Here is a 14197-nt window from a genome sequence, read left to right as displayed (position 1 = left end):
CAAACGGCAATCCAGTCCAGCACTTCACCTTCACCTTCTTGGGGACTTAAAAATCACACAACCCTGACAGGTGCTCATCCACTCTCCCCTAAAAACTTCTACTGAAGGAGACGCCACCACCCTCCGAGGCAGCAGATTCCATCTATGGACATCCGTCACCATCAGAAAATCACACACAGCCTGTGTGCCTGTGCAGAATGCACAAAAGTCTTTGTTGCCTTTCAGTTGTCACATTGTTGCATCTAAAAACTTTTCCCTAATATACTTTGCTTTACTTTTTCCACAAGGAACTGAAGTGGTTTCTTTTTCTACAGCTCACGGTTCCGAGGGAGTAACTGGAGGTTATCCATGACTAGGTTGGGAGGGGGAGTTGAAATAGGGCTGCTGGTACAGGAGGTGGGGTAAGCCTTTGCCTCCTTGTGGGGCACATCTCTCTCGATCCTTTTTCCTTCCTGAGGTTTATATCCACTTCAGGTGGGATTTGGTCCCTAGGAAATGCTGCAGACTGCTCTGGTTAATCCCCTTGCTCTGGCACTGTGGCCCTGGCGCAATGTCTGCTGCTTTAAATGAAGCACCAGGCAGATCCACACTGAAATCCTAAGCAAAGTTCCACCCTTCTCAATCCATTGAAACCAGTGGCCTTAGAATAGCCTTTCTCCACTTTTTTTACTCTTGAGAAAACCCTGAAACCCCAGAAGTGGTACAGTCATGCAGAATATGATTGGGAAGCATAGCTTCATACATGCCCATCAGGAGCCCCTCCCCTTCCCAACCCCTCTATGCCCATCATTGGCCATTGGGGGGGGGGGATGAGTCAACATGACCATATATGGTCATATTACCCAATAAATGTTTAACAATATTTTTAAAAATATATAAAAAGCAATTAATTCCCACCCATTCAGGAAACCTTTCCAGGACTGTCAAGAAACCCCAGGGTTTCATGAAACCCTGGTTGAGAAAGCCTGGCCTAGAAGGACACAAGCAATACATAGGAGTAGATTCCGCCTTTACTTTTCTAGTAACTGGGAAGACCCGTCCATTTGGAAGGAATGGGTCTTTAATGGAGTTTCCAACCTCTGACAGTTTCACTTCATCTGCAGGCAAACAGTAAGTAAAACGATCAATGAGAGATTGATCCGACAGATAGATGCGGGAACACCAGAACTATTTATAGCCCTGGCACTTGAGCCCTGCCTTAAAACCTTTGGCACAATGCTTCTGAATGCTTCTAAAGATAACAGTGACAAGTTATGGAGTATAGTTACTTATTTCTTCTCTTCAGGACATATCTTTTACCAGCTGGGCCTAGTCAGAGATCAGTAAATGGGAAATGAGTGATGTTATGAGAATTTAGCTGCAAGTAATAGTTCCAAGTCTAAAAAAGAACAGGAGGCTACTCATTATGGGTGGGCAAAGTACATACCATGGTCACACTTTAGTGGAGTGGCTATTTATTATTTATCATATGGAGTTTGTCTAGTGTAGCCAAGAAAGCCCAGGGTTGTCTGACAGCCAGGTATGCTCAGAGGTGGTTTGCCATTTCCTGCCTCTGCATCGTGACCCCTTGTGTTCCTGGGAGAACCCCCATCCGAACCCTTGGAGGTCTCCCAGCCAAATGCTAGCCAGGGTCAGTCCTGCTTTGCTTCCATGATCTGATGGGATTGGGCTTGCCTGGGCTAGTGGAATGGCTATGGCTCAGTGACAGAGCATCTGTTTTGCATGCAGAAGGTTCCAGGTTCAATCCCCCCAGTATTGTGCAAAGCCCTTGCCTGAGACTCTGGAGAGCCACAGCTTTGTATGTTCAACAGTTCAAAACAAAACCTTTTTAAAAATCTGGCAGATATTTCCAAGGCTTGGCCCAGATCCCTACCCTAAGAGCTAGAGTGCACTCTGATATACAGTATCAGACCTTTATAGGCTGAAGTTTAAAGTTTGATCAGCTAACTACAACAGCTGCACATTTTTAAGGCCACCCTCAAGGCTGGAATGAGACTTTCTGTTTAGTTCTGTGATTCTGCTAGGGTGAAATCTGTAGTTTCTCCGAGTGGATATAAAATGAGCAGAGAGGTGGGAGTTTTCAGTGGGAAAACAGTAGATTTAAAAATAACCTGAAAACATATCATGGAACTAGGCTGCCTTTGGGTTCCCTGCTTGCTCATCTGTGAATATAGAATTTTCTTGGTGTCTGCTGTTCAAAGCAGACTTTTCCATTTTGGTCCTAAGCCATTCCCCATAGAAGGTGTGACATCTGTATTAACAATTTTCATAGATCTAGTACAAAGTTATCTTTATTTGATTTTAGAATCTTATTTGCATATCATTACCTGATGGGCTCATTTGCCAATCTAAACCCTTTCCCCCTTATTGTTAAACTTTCCTCACAGGGAACATCATGTGGGATTCAAAAGCACAGACATTTCTCATAGGAAGCGTTCTGTGTTGATTCTGTGCTAAACTGGGCTCAAGTTCTTGTTTTGCTTCATTCTGAAATGGCCTGAACAAAGCCCATATCTCAAGCAAGCGTTGTGCCCTGTCTGGGGAGGTAATGTTCCTGCTTTGCTCTTTCTATGGGAAGCTTGCCATAAGGTTGTCCTGGAGACCTGAACATCCAAAATGATGTTTCAACAGCCGTGATAGGTTTTGGATCCCTGGCTATGTCAGGAGATGGGTGTGGGTGTGGGTGTGCATATGTGTGTGTGTATATGTGTGTGTGTGTGAGAGGGAGGGTATCAACAGAAGAAGAATCTCCACATGTCCCTCATCACTTTCCACAACTGCACTCCACAAGAAGGCAATTTTGGTGGCATTCTTTCAGAAACAGTGATCTGCACTCAGCCTGAAGAACATATTCCATGGATTGCCTGAAGAACATATTCCATGGATTGACTGTCCATTGATTGACTATCCGTTCCATCGAGTGACTCACCTCAGGCCACACAGCGTTCATTTCTGAGATATTCTTCAGATAATTTTTAAAGCCTTGCCTAGCAAAATGTCTCATGACTTTCCCAAAATGAGTCTGACCATATGATGTCAGTACATGTTGGTAGGAGTCCTCTGAACTGGCCTCATGCTGTGTAGAGAGCGGAAGGAAGGCTACAAAGTTCAGCTGGCATACCTGGCTTGAGACATCCTGGCACCTGCTGACCAGAATGGATATCTAGCTGGTAAACTCTACAATAAATCACCTGTCAAAGAAGACAACTAGAATTCAAGGAGTTTTTGCTGTATGTGCCACTCAAAAATAAGAAGGAGGGTTTGGGAAATTTTTTTTGTTTCTTTTATAAAAAGGGGAAGTGTGTGAGCTGGAATTTCACAGCTGAAATTACGAGTCCTGAAGATTAGGCCAAGCTGAACGATTAGGTGGGAGAACATTGCAGCAAGAACATCTCTTGGCATCAGAAGCAGAGGGCAACCCCCCCCCCCCCAAATCCGGCTTGGGCCAGACCTCACAAGCTCTTCATCATCTTACACCAGCTGAAGATCTGGCACCCAGTTGGTGTGAGTGGGTTGTTTCTTTCGGACATTATCATAATTACTTCTGAAAGCCTGGCTCCTTTTAAACTCTTTCCCCCTGTAAATATTTAGCCCATGATTTTGTTAGGCTTGTAAATAATCCCCCTCCCACTTTCTCTTCCTCTAAGTATGCTGTTTTCAATCATAAAAACAGCCTTTGAGAAAAAAGGAAATAATAGAGAGGAAGGGGGTTGAACGCAAACCTAACTTCAAACAGAATGGTGTTTGCCACGAAGCATGCAGATACTGAGGAAGCAGGGCTGACTTGATCACTGCTCAGCAAGGCACCATCCCGAAACAGCACAATTTAGAATATGTACCCAGTGGGGAGAGGGTCTTGTGTTGAAATTGGCTACCCAGGCAACCCCAGGCAAATTGCTCCATTGGAGGTGGGGTTTACTTCTGAGAAAACATCCTACACAAGTTAATGAGTCACTTGCTTTGAATGGTGGGCAGAAAAGCGTTTGCTAAGAACTTAAATGTGAAATTACTGATGTAACAAAATGTGTAGCATTACTAAAATCAGCTTCTGTATTCACACACACAAAAATTCTATCTTAAACACTGGCATTATGTCGATTCCTTTCCAGACTTCCAATAAGGAAGCTGGTTTTAACAATGCTGCAAATGTTTGTGAGATGAGGAATTTCACATTTAACTTCTCTGAAACCTTACAGGGCAGTTAGCTCAACATCTCTACTGGATTAATCAGTGGAAACCATTGTTAAAAACAGAAGGACTACGCAGCAAAAGAACAAAACATTGTGGAGGAAGAATCAGCATGACTTCTGTAGAGGGAAGTCCTGTATCACCAGATCTTTGACAGTCTTGGAGTGTCTACTTATATTAATCTGAGAAATATTATATAATTGGACTTTCAGAAGCTTTTGATGGATGCCCCTTATCCAAAACTCATTGGAAACTTAATATTGAGGAAAGAGATAACAGTAGGGAAGGGCTGGTTTTATGCCCTTTTGGTGGTTTTTTAAAAGCATCTGTTTGATCACCATGGGAAATAGGATGATGGACTAGATAGACCATTGGTCTGATTCAGCCAGGCTCTTCTTATGCTCTTAAATCTTTCTATAAGATCAGAGAACCTGGGGAGTTTTGCCTCTAAGCCAGATGCACAAGAGAAAGAAGAACAAATCTGGTGGTACTGATAAATACGTTAAAATTGGAAAGTATATGAAAAGTACTAGGCAAACTGTGCATAGTTAAAATAGCTATCCAAGAGAAATGTTACTCAACAAACTGGTTGCAAATCTTCTAAGACAGATGTTGGCAAAATGAAAAAAGTTGGATGCCTGCATTCCATGCTTGCCCAGTAAATGTAGGAAGAATGAGCTATAAAATATTATGGAGAGACTTTGGATACGACCTATGATCAGTAAAAGCCAGCCCCCGATGTTGAGGTAGGAGAGCCAACTGGCAGGAAGAAAAACTGGCCCAGCATATTGCGGCACCTTTAACAGGCAGTTATCTTTCCAGTGACAGTATAGTGGCTAAGTGAAGCGTGCAAGTAACAGCCATGGCCCTACTTGAAAGAAAGCCACATTCACACACACACACACACACATTCATTAATGCAATATGATTGGAATATAAATGGAAATCTAATAAAATTATTGCTAGATGTCAAATCCCAGCTGCCAGGCTACCATGGCACCTAGAAATTCTGTCAAGGTTTAATATTCTGTCAAGTCCGGTTTTGACTGCCACTGCTTCCAACAGCTCATGTTTACTTCTACTTCTGTCCCCATAATTGAAAGGACTCTACCAGATTCAGAAAATTCCACCCTAACAATGAGGATGGAGAGGAGCTTTCTGAAGACAGCCGACTCTGTTCAATTATGGCCGCAGACTGAATAAGAATTTTTGGGAGCAGTGGCAGCGAAGCCAAAGGAGAAAGGATTTTCTTTAAACTCTCTTTCTTGTCTCTTAACTTGATGGCCATTGATGCCAATAGCTCATCTGTTCCTCATCTGTAGCCAGCTGTGCCTCCCCAGATGCAACTAACTCATAGTAACATCCTATGGACTATAACTAGGAAGTGAGAGTCACTAAGTCACTAAGTTCAATGGTGTTTACTCCCAAGTAAGTGTTTAGAAGAGTATAACTCTATTTAGGAATATTTAACACTTAACTGAGAATAGAAACAAATTCAAGAAAGAGGCATCAGTCCATGGTGAAAGTAACAAAAGCACCTTTACTAGTATCAGCTCACAAAACTGTAAAAAAGTTAGTGTAATCTGTAATGCTACAAAATGTTTGCTAAAATGGAAGGGGAGGGTACTGTTTGTCACATGTTCCATTGGACACAGCTGGTTTTTCTTCTGAGTAAATATGCACAACATAATGGTGTGAGTGTTACAGGGCATACTCCATAAACATGGTCAGATTACATGGTTTTAAGATTTAACATTTGGGTATTGTTTGCTGACGTTACATTCCTCTGGACTGTATTGTGCTGATATCAGTGCTTGACACAAGCTACAAATGGGGCACAAATGATGTCAAAAACTATCCAGTTATGGAATCCCTCCTTCAAAGAGAATGCAGAATGCAGAATAGTTGCAGAAACAAGTCCAAAGAGGCATGATCCAGCCCCACTGAAATCAATGGGAGTCTCTCCCTTTGGCTTCAAAGACAAGCTGTGTTGTCCCCAAGAGAGCAGATGAAGTGCTCGTGTCTAAAGAATAGCACTGCTCATCTCCCAGGCGTGGTACTGCTACTGCGACAGAGAAGTGTGCAGGAAAAGGATGCCCATGCTGCCTCTGATCCTTCCAAGGCTGTGGCCCTGGAGTTATCTAAACTATTTCTACAGCCCAGTCGCAGTAATAGCCAGGTGCTGAAATCACTGCTGTAGATCACATCCAGATGGTTTGGGATATGGGGAGAGTGGAAGAGTTTAGCAAGGCTGGCTGGATCTGCAATTTCTTTGTTGAAGGGAAGTCTATCCAGTACTTTGCAGCTGAGAGATTCAGCACCCCACCACGTGCACACCCCCTTGAGCATACACACATCCCCACTAAAGCCATGGGAAGCCAGAGGAAAGAGCCATTCAGGATGGCACACAAACCTGCTAATGTATCAGGTAACAATAGCGTTGTCTGCTTCTATTCAGCCTGTAACAGCTTAGTGTCTTGGAAAGAACCAGTTGCTTTTCAGGAAGTCAGGGTTACCTGCTGAAGCCAAACTGGTGTTAAATGCACAGGATGGAATCTAGCAGCAAAGGCTGGCAGCCTTAAACAGCAGAAGGGGTGCAGAGAAATGGCAATTGGGGTGGCAGTTGAGCCAACAGGCTATTTATTGCTGGGACAAACTGGGAAGGATGGTGAGCTCACCATTTCTGAAAGTAACTTTGGCTATTTTGCATAAAGAGAATCTGTCATCCTCACTCCAAGAGCACAGCTGATGCTTGTTTGTTGCCTTCACTAATTCAATCATCATTCCCAGCACTTCCCTTGTACTTCGAAAGGAAACAAATATGGTGGCAGATTTCCTGGAATCAGCTCAGTGCATGGAAAGATGACATGCTTCCAAAGGATCTGGAAGGTATCAGAGCCTGGGAAACAGGAAGCCCCCAGCTGCCCCAAGCTCTACTCACTTGGCCGGCAAATGGACTTATCCCATATATGGAAGGAGCAGAAGAGGGTGACCCTGCCAAGCTGAGAGAGCTGCCTGTGCAGTCAGAATGACAGAACTGCAGGTGGGGGTAGGAAAGGTGCTGCAGAATGAAGAGCCAGGGGTCACAGCATGGTTAGTCTCAGATGAGGATCTGGGAGGCCATGGTAGGAATCCCTATTCTGCCGGGCAAGCTGGCTGGGTGACCTTGGGCCAATCAACCTAACTTACTTCACTGGAATGTTGTTAAGATAAAATGGAGGAAGAAGAGAAGGACAATGTGAGCCATTTTGGGTCCCAGCTGGGAAGAAAGGTGGGATATAAATGAAGGAAATAAATAAATAGATAAACTCATGTGTGGAACAAAAAAGGGACATTTCCCCCCCACAAAATGGTGGCAGTACAGGAGGAGACAATTGGCAGGATGATCTGTCTCATCATTGTACCTGAAGGGTAAGGACTGCACTACTGCAGCTTACCTGGGAGATACGAATCCCCCTCCCATTTGAGGCAGGTAGTACTGAAAGCTGTTTGTAGGTGAGGAGTCTGAGATAGTGCATGAAGAACATAGCCCTGTCCTCAGAATAACTGTGTATAGAACATGATCCCTTACTTCACATGGCTGCTCTAGGAGCAGAGGCTTCACCAACGTGGTCCTCTCAGCACAATACAATATAGATATTAATCTAAAACTGTACCTGTTTGGTTGCTGAATTTCTGAGGCAAGTTAGGCAAGACTGAGGCAACATGTCTGGAAAAAAATGCATTTTGGCCTAGGCTGCAGGCACAGCAGAAAGGTGATCTATTTAATTTGACATTCAGGCTATTTACTTTTTGCTATGTGCAAAACATTGAAATATACAATGGCTCCTTCTGCAGTTAGTACTTCCATCTGTCACTGATTATATATTTAAATTGTAGAACTAAATGAAACCCCACAGCTTCCTTTCCTTAACTTCCCTGTGAGAACAGACTGCCCTTGGCCACTGTCCCAGACCTGCCCCACAACTTGTAAGGCACTGCCCAAAGGATTTCCAGATACATGACACTGCCATGCAGTCCAAACAGAAAGGCATTTTGGAATCTGCAGGCAGGAAGCTTCCTTTCCGAGGAGTCCCTGTTTCAATTTGCTCCTAAATACAATCCCCAAACATTTCTGGGTGTCCCAATACACACTTCTCTGAGTTGCCAATAAAAATATAAAAATGAGCACAAGCCTGAAAAGCAGGGTAAGCCACCAAAATACCATATTTTGTTGGAGATCTCATCTAGCATTATCCAGAGAACAACTCCAGCAACAGAATAGATGTTCAGACATGATTTTCCATCCTCCTTTACTAAAATGCAAGGACTAAATCATGGCTGTCTCAGTGGACAACATTTTGATACCTGCACTGGGAACCTGGATGATCTCATATCAGTGTTGGGGTGGGTGTTAATTGTGGATATCTATATTTCATTTGTGCTCAGGCTTTGTTGTACTCTGCAGAATGAGAGTTTCATTTCTCTTTTGTTGAGAAGTGCATTGAAACAAGAGAATGCCTGGGATAGGACAGGCGGGAGCTCCTCAAAATGTAGATCCATAAGTTATATTCTCAAGTGAACTGGGGGATCAGTGGCTTAATTTGGAATCCAGCAAAAAAAAGATAAGACTCAAATGACAAGGTTAGACTTGCCCAATCCAGAGTCATTCTTCTACTTGCCAGTTCCAAGTGCTCATATTGTACATTCCTGCAGCACACACAGGCTAGTATATCAAGCTAGATTCAGACTTCAACTTCTGAGTTCCTGACACTAAGCACACTCCGTGATTTCAGCCCACCATGTCTAAAACAGAGTATAATAACTAGAAATTTATATAACATGCCCTGAACATTGGGAGATGCAGGCTCACTTGAGATGTTTGAGAAGAAAAGTTTAGTGAGAGGAAAAGAAACAACATTGCAAGTTTTACGTTGGTTTTTACTTATGTTAGTTGCAGCCTGTCTTTCTCACAGGGACTGGAAGCAGATTACACAGAAGAAGCCTGTACAATTGACAAAATGAGGCAGTCATCACCATCTTTATTATTACAATCAGAGATCAGCTTAAAATAATAGACTGGCATGAAGTAAAATGGTTTCAATATTATTCAAAACTACTGATCAGTTCAAATTGGACTAAATATTGAACATGCAACAATATGTACCATTTTAAATTTATGTTAGGGCACTTGTCTCTGTCTTATTAGGCAAACTATGGAAAAAATGAGACAATAACCAATGCATTAGGATTTTAGAACTCTGGAACCACCAGAAAAAAATGAAGTATGAGTATTCACATGGTACATTTCGCAGGACAGAAGGTAGCTGAATAGGATATTGCTTACAATAAGCTAAACACAGCAGTGTAGACCGCAGTCCTTAGTCATTTATCCAAGCAACCCTTTTGTGAAGTGCAACCCTATTACCTATGTAGAAAAGCCCTCTTGAATACTTCAATTTTGCATAGTTTGCAGAAGGCCAGGAGAGTGGGACCTTTCCTGGTCCTCTGGGGCAGGCCATTCCATAGGTTTTCAGTCTTCAGTGCAGTTTGCCCAATTCCATCCTCACTGGGATGACCATGCAATTGAGACAACTGATACTAAGGTTTATTTTTCTTGTTACCATGATAGGAGGGGATCCTTATTCCCTGCATATATCCCAATTACAATGGAAACACAGGCAATGGATCAACTTTCTGCAGGCTCTTATTTATTATATTTTGCCTGGAAGGATTCAGCTGCAATGGAAAATGATTTAATTCAGCATGGTAAAGTGAGCATCGTAACAGCTGCTAGTCAGCCCTGCTGAAGGGTTTCACATCCTATCTACGCTCTTTGAAAACCCCCAGACCTGCTGGTCTGTTCTGATGGTAGAAACATGGAGAAAGGGAGCCACCTTATGGTTATTTGAATTATTTCCTGATATACACAGAAGAGGGCACAGTCTGGAAATCCAGAAAATAAAGTGAGAAAACATTAAAGAATCAATTAAACCTTTTTGGAAAAATGTAAATATAGTACAACTGAGTAACATTGCCAAAGTCTGAATACATAATTGCATACTCCACATTCAGCAATAGATCCCAGTTTCAGGAACTAGGGCTATCAGCCAGTGAAGCCCAAAGAGTTTGATAGCCTTTCAGTTCATTGGGTTTTATAACTCTGTGTTTCACTTCCTGGAGTCTCAAAGCAGCTTACACTCACCTTCCCTTCCTGTCCCCCCAACACCCGTGAGGTAGGTAGGACTGAGAGAACTCTGACTGAACTGCTTTACAACAACAGCTCTAACAGGACTGTGACTAGCCCAAGGTCACCCAGCTTGGCTGCATGTAGAGGAGTGAGGAATCAAACCTGGATTGCCAGATTAGAAGCCACTGCTCCCAACCACATTACCAAGCTGGCTTTCTCAATTACCTGGTCTAAAGGCAGGATGTTGGACCAGATGACCCTGCTATGAGGATGCAATGAAAACTGAAGGAAGCTGCACATGGGCCAATTCATTATGTTCTCTTCTATATTTCTCACTTTCCTTTATCCCTGTATCTTATGAAGTGTGCATACACATGAAAGCTTATATCCATAATTATGTTGGTCTTAAAGATGCTGCGGGACTCAAACATTGTTCTGTTGCTTTGGACAAACATGGCTGCCCACTTGAATCTATTCATTTTGCATTTCTCATTGTGTCATTGAGCTTGTCCCCATACTCAGAGAATGGCGATTGCCTGGTTAGCTGGTTAATTAGAAACTGATGGTTCCATTCTAAAGTCTATTCAAGGGATGGCTCCAAACCCTGAAAATATTGTGAACTGAGCTTAAGAAGCTGAGACAGAAACACAAGTTGGGAGTGTGCAGCTACATATCCTAGTTCAAGGGTCCCCAACCTTTTGGACCTGATGTGCACCTTTGGCATTCTGACACAGCGTGGTGTGAGGACACCTAATCTAGCCACTTAACTGCATGGAAGACCAAAAGATTTGTTTCATTATATGCATTCCTTGCCTGTTCCTGAAGGGTACAAGGGTACAGGGTGGATGGCAACAAAAAACAAGAACTACAAAATAAATGTCCAATCAAAATCAAAAATCATATATTAAAACCCAACCCTGAATCACGATGGAACTAATTGCCATCCAAAATAGATCTACCTAAAGCCCTTTGAGAAAAAATGTTTTCCAAGCCCCACAAAAGGACAACAGAGATGGAGCCTAGTAAATGGCTTTCAGGCAGACTATTCAAAAGGGCAGGTCAACAGCAATGGTAGATGTCCTTTTTTGGTGAACTGAGGAAGTGTGCATCAACACATACTAAATCTCTCAGTTCTCCTTTATACCCAGAATTGAACTTTGTTGACCTTGCAAGGTGCAACTGGGCCCAAACCTGGTTCTCACATCCATTTGTTAACTCTTATGTTTGTATGCTGATTTACTGCCATTCACAGGTCTTAACAGTTTTAATCCAATCTCAGTTATATTTCTCACCAAGTTACTGATGCATCTTGACTTTAACAAGCCTTTCCTGGTATATAACTCCATCACCAACTATATGTAACACTTGAAGGAAACTGTTTCAATGTATAATAATAATAATTTTTATTTTTATAGCCCACCATTCCCAGTTGGCTCAGGTATCTGATTAAGTGTACATGCACAATAAAACTTACACAGAATTAAATTTTGTTGGTTTTAAAGGTGCCACATGACTCAAATGTTGTAGGTAAGATTAGATATATAATCCCATCTTTCTCCCCAATGGGAACACAAAGCAACTTCCATTGTCCTTCTATCCTCTGTTTTATCCTTATAACAACCCTGTGAGGTAGGTCTGGCTGATAGTGTGTTTGAATATTGTTTAGGTTGACTTATTAAGTCAGATGATCAGAATAGTCAGGATATCGTTGGCCAATATTCAGACCTCAGACCCTACTGCTACTCTCCACAAGGTGGCCACCATAGTTTCAAGGCAAGCCTGATCTAAGGAGCTCCTGCCATTGCAGTTATGATTGATAGGAAATAAAAGATACAATCCTAGAAAGATCACTCAGTGGTCCCTCACAAAATGTTGCACTTCGCTGAAGACTTCCATCTAAGAATTGCATTACTGAGTGGGGGGGAAACCTGTAGCTTTGTTTGGAAATGAGCAATAAAATGTCCAGTTTGATTTCAGGAATTCAGTTCATGGTGTTGCTCCAGTCTTGTATAGTGTATAACACATGTACCCCCATGGATTTTTTGCACCTAAGATGAACTGAAGCAACACTTAATTTTAAACATTTGAAAGTGCAGATTGTATTGTCTCCCATCATGATATTTTCCCTTGCCAGCACCAGCTGGCTGGGGGCTAAAGTGATGCAAAACACATGTTTTCTGGGGGACAACTGCTTGTCAGTTAATTAACTTGGATTCTCACTTTTTGCCATTTGATTCCCAGCCTTACAATGTCATTGCCTCCATAGCTATATTTTTTATTAACAAGAAGGGTTGTTTCTTTCTTGGGGCAGAAGAAGAAGAGTTGTTTTTTATACCCTGGTTTTCACTGCCCTGAGGAGTCTCAAAGCAACTTATAATCACCATCCCTTTCTTCTCCCCACAACAGACTCCTGTGAAGTAGGCTGAGAGAACTCTGGCAGAACTGCTTGGTCAGAATAGCACAATCAGGGCTGTGAAGAGCCCAAGGTCACCCAGCTGGCTGCATATGGAGAAGTGGGGAATCAAACCCAGCTCACCAGATTAAAAGCTGCCACTCTTAACCATTACACCACGCTGGCTCAGAGTATGTGTGGTTCAGTGCTAAAGCATCTGCTTTGCATGTACAAATTCCCAAGTTTCATCGGCCAAAAAATCACAGAGTAGGTGTTGGACAGCTGCTGTCAGTCAAGACTACCTAACTTGACAGACCAGTAGAGATTTCTTATAAGGCTTATAAGTTTCCTTATAAGCAAAAGAGGTTACTGGAATGCAATATGATGCCCTGATCATAAGTATCTTGGAAATATCCCTATTGATTTCACTGGAACTTCCTTCTAACACTCAATTGGACCCACAATTTTAGACACTTGGAAGTAGATTCAAATTAAACCAGATCAAAAATAAAGCTGTACAGAATTGAGGGTACCACATTTAGATGAATTTCCTTAGTTCTTATTTTTGTGGGTTTCACATAGTGCATTTCCAGATGTGGATCTTGTCTTATAGTATGCAGGGTGTTTGTGTTCATCTTGACTCTCAGAAAGAAAGAAAGAAAGAAAGAAAGAAAGAAAGAAAGAAAGAAAGAAAGAAAGAAAGAAAGAAAGAAAGAAAGAAAGAAAGAAAGAAAGAAAGAAAGAAAGAAAGAAAGAAAGAAAGAAAGAAAGAAAGGCTACATATAAAGTAAATAAATAACTTTCTCTTAGCCCTTTTAGTTCTGTCAATATCAAATATTTACCCATGGAATGGGACTGAGCCTGCCTGGTTGTTGGAGGAAATGGTAATTGTGTTATGTTTTGAACTTCATCAGTGCAGTCTAGTGTCAGAGAAAATGAGCTCACAGCTTCCAAGAATCTGTGGGGTAGGCATGTTGGTCCAGTGCAGCAAAAGTGGCATCTTAAGCACACCACATCTATTTGAACATAAGTTTTTGCAGACTGTCAAATGCGCCCCTCATCTCCAAGCCTTGGGAATTTCCAGTGGCAGCTGTGGCTCACTCGATTTGGACCATACAGCACTATAGATTTAGGTTGCCTTTCTAATATTTGATTTATTGACAAATATACAAGTAGATCACATTGCATGTAAATAGTCTTTCTTGCAGCAGGTACCCAGAGAGGATCAGTTTAAAAAAAAACACCCAGCCAACTCTGGTTTTTTACACATAAACACATACACATAATTCCCCCAGAGCACTGCCTAAAATCCCATCCTTTCAGGTAAATGTAGCTGACAGCCGCAGCTCCCAAAAGTCAGTGTTTTTTTTGTCAACAACCTGTGTTCATCACCCAGCAAGATCATTGTTTCACACAATTCAAATGCCCAACACAGAGATGGCTTCAGT

Source organism: Paroedura picta, chromosome 8 (genome assembly GCF_049243985.1).
Source record: "Paroedura picta isolate Pp20150507F chromosome 8, Ppicta_v3.0, whole genome shotgun sequence".
NCBI lineage: Eukaryota > Metazoa > Chordata > Lepidosauria > Squamata > Gekkonidae > Paroedura > Paroedura picta.
The sequence above is the reverse complement of the archived record's forward strand: the minus strand, read 5'-3'. Positions refer to the sequence as shown.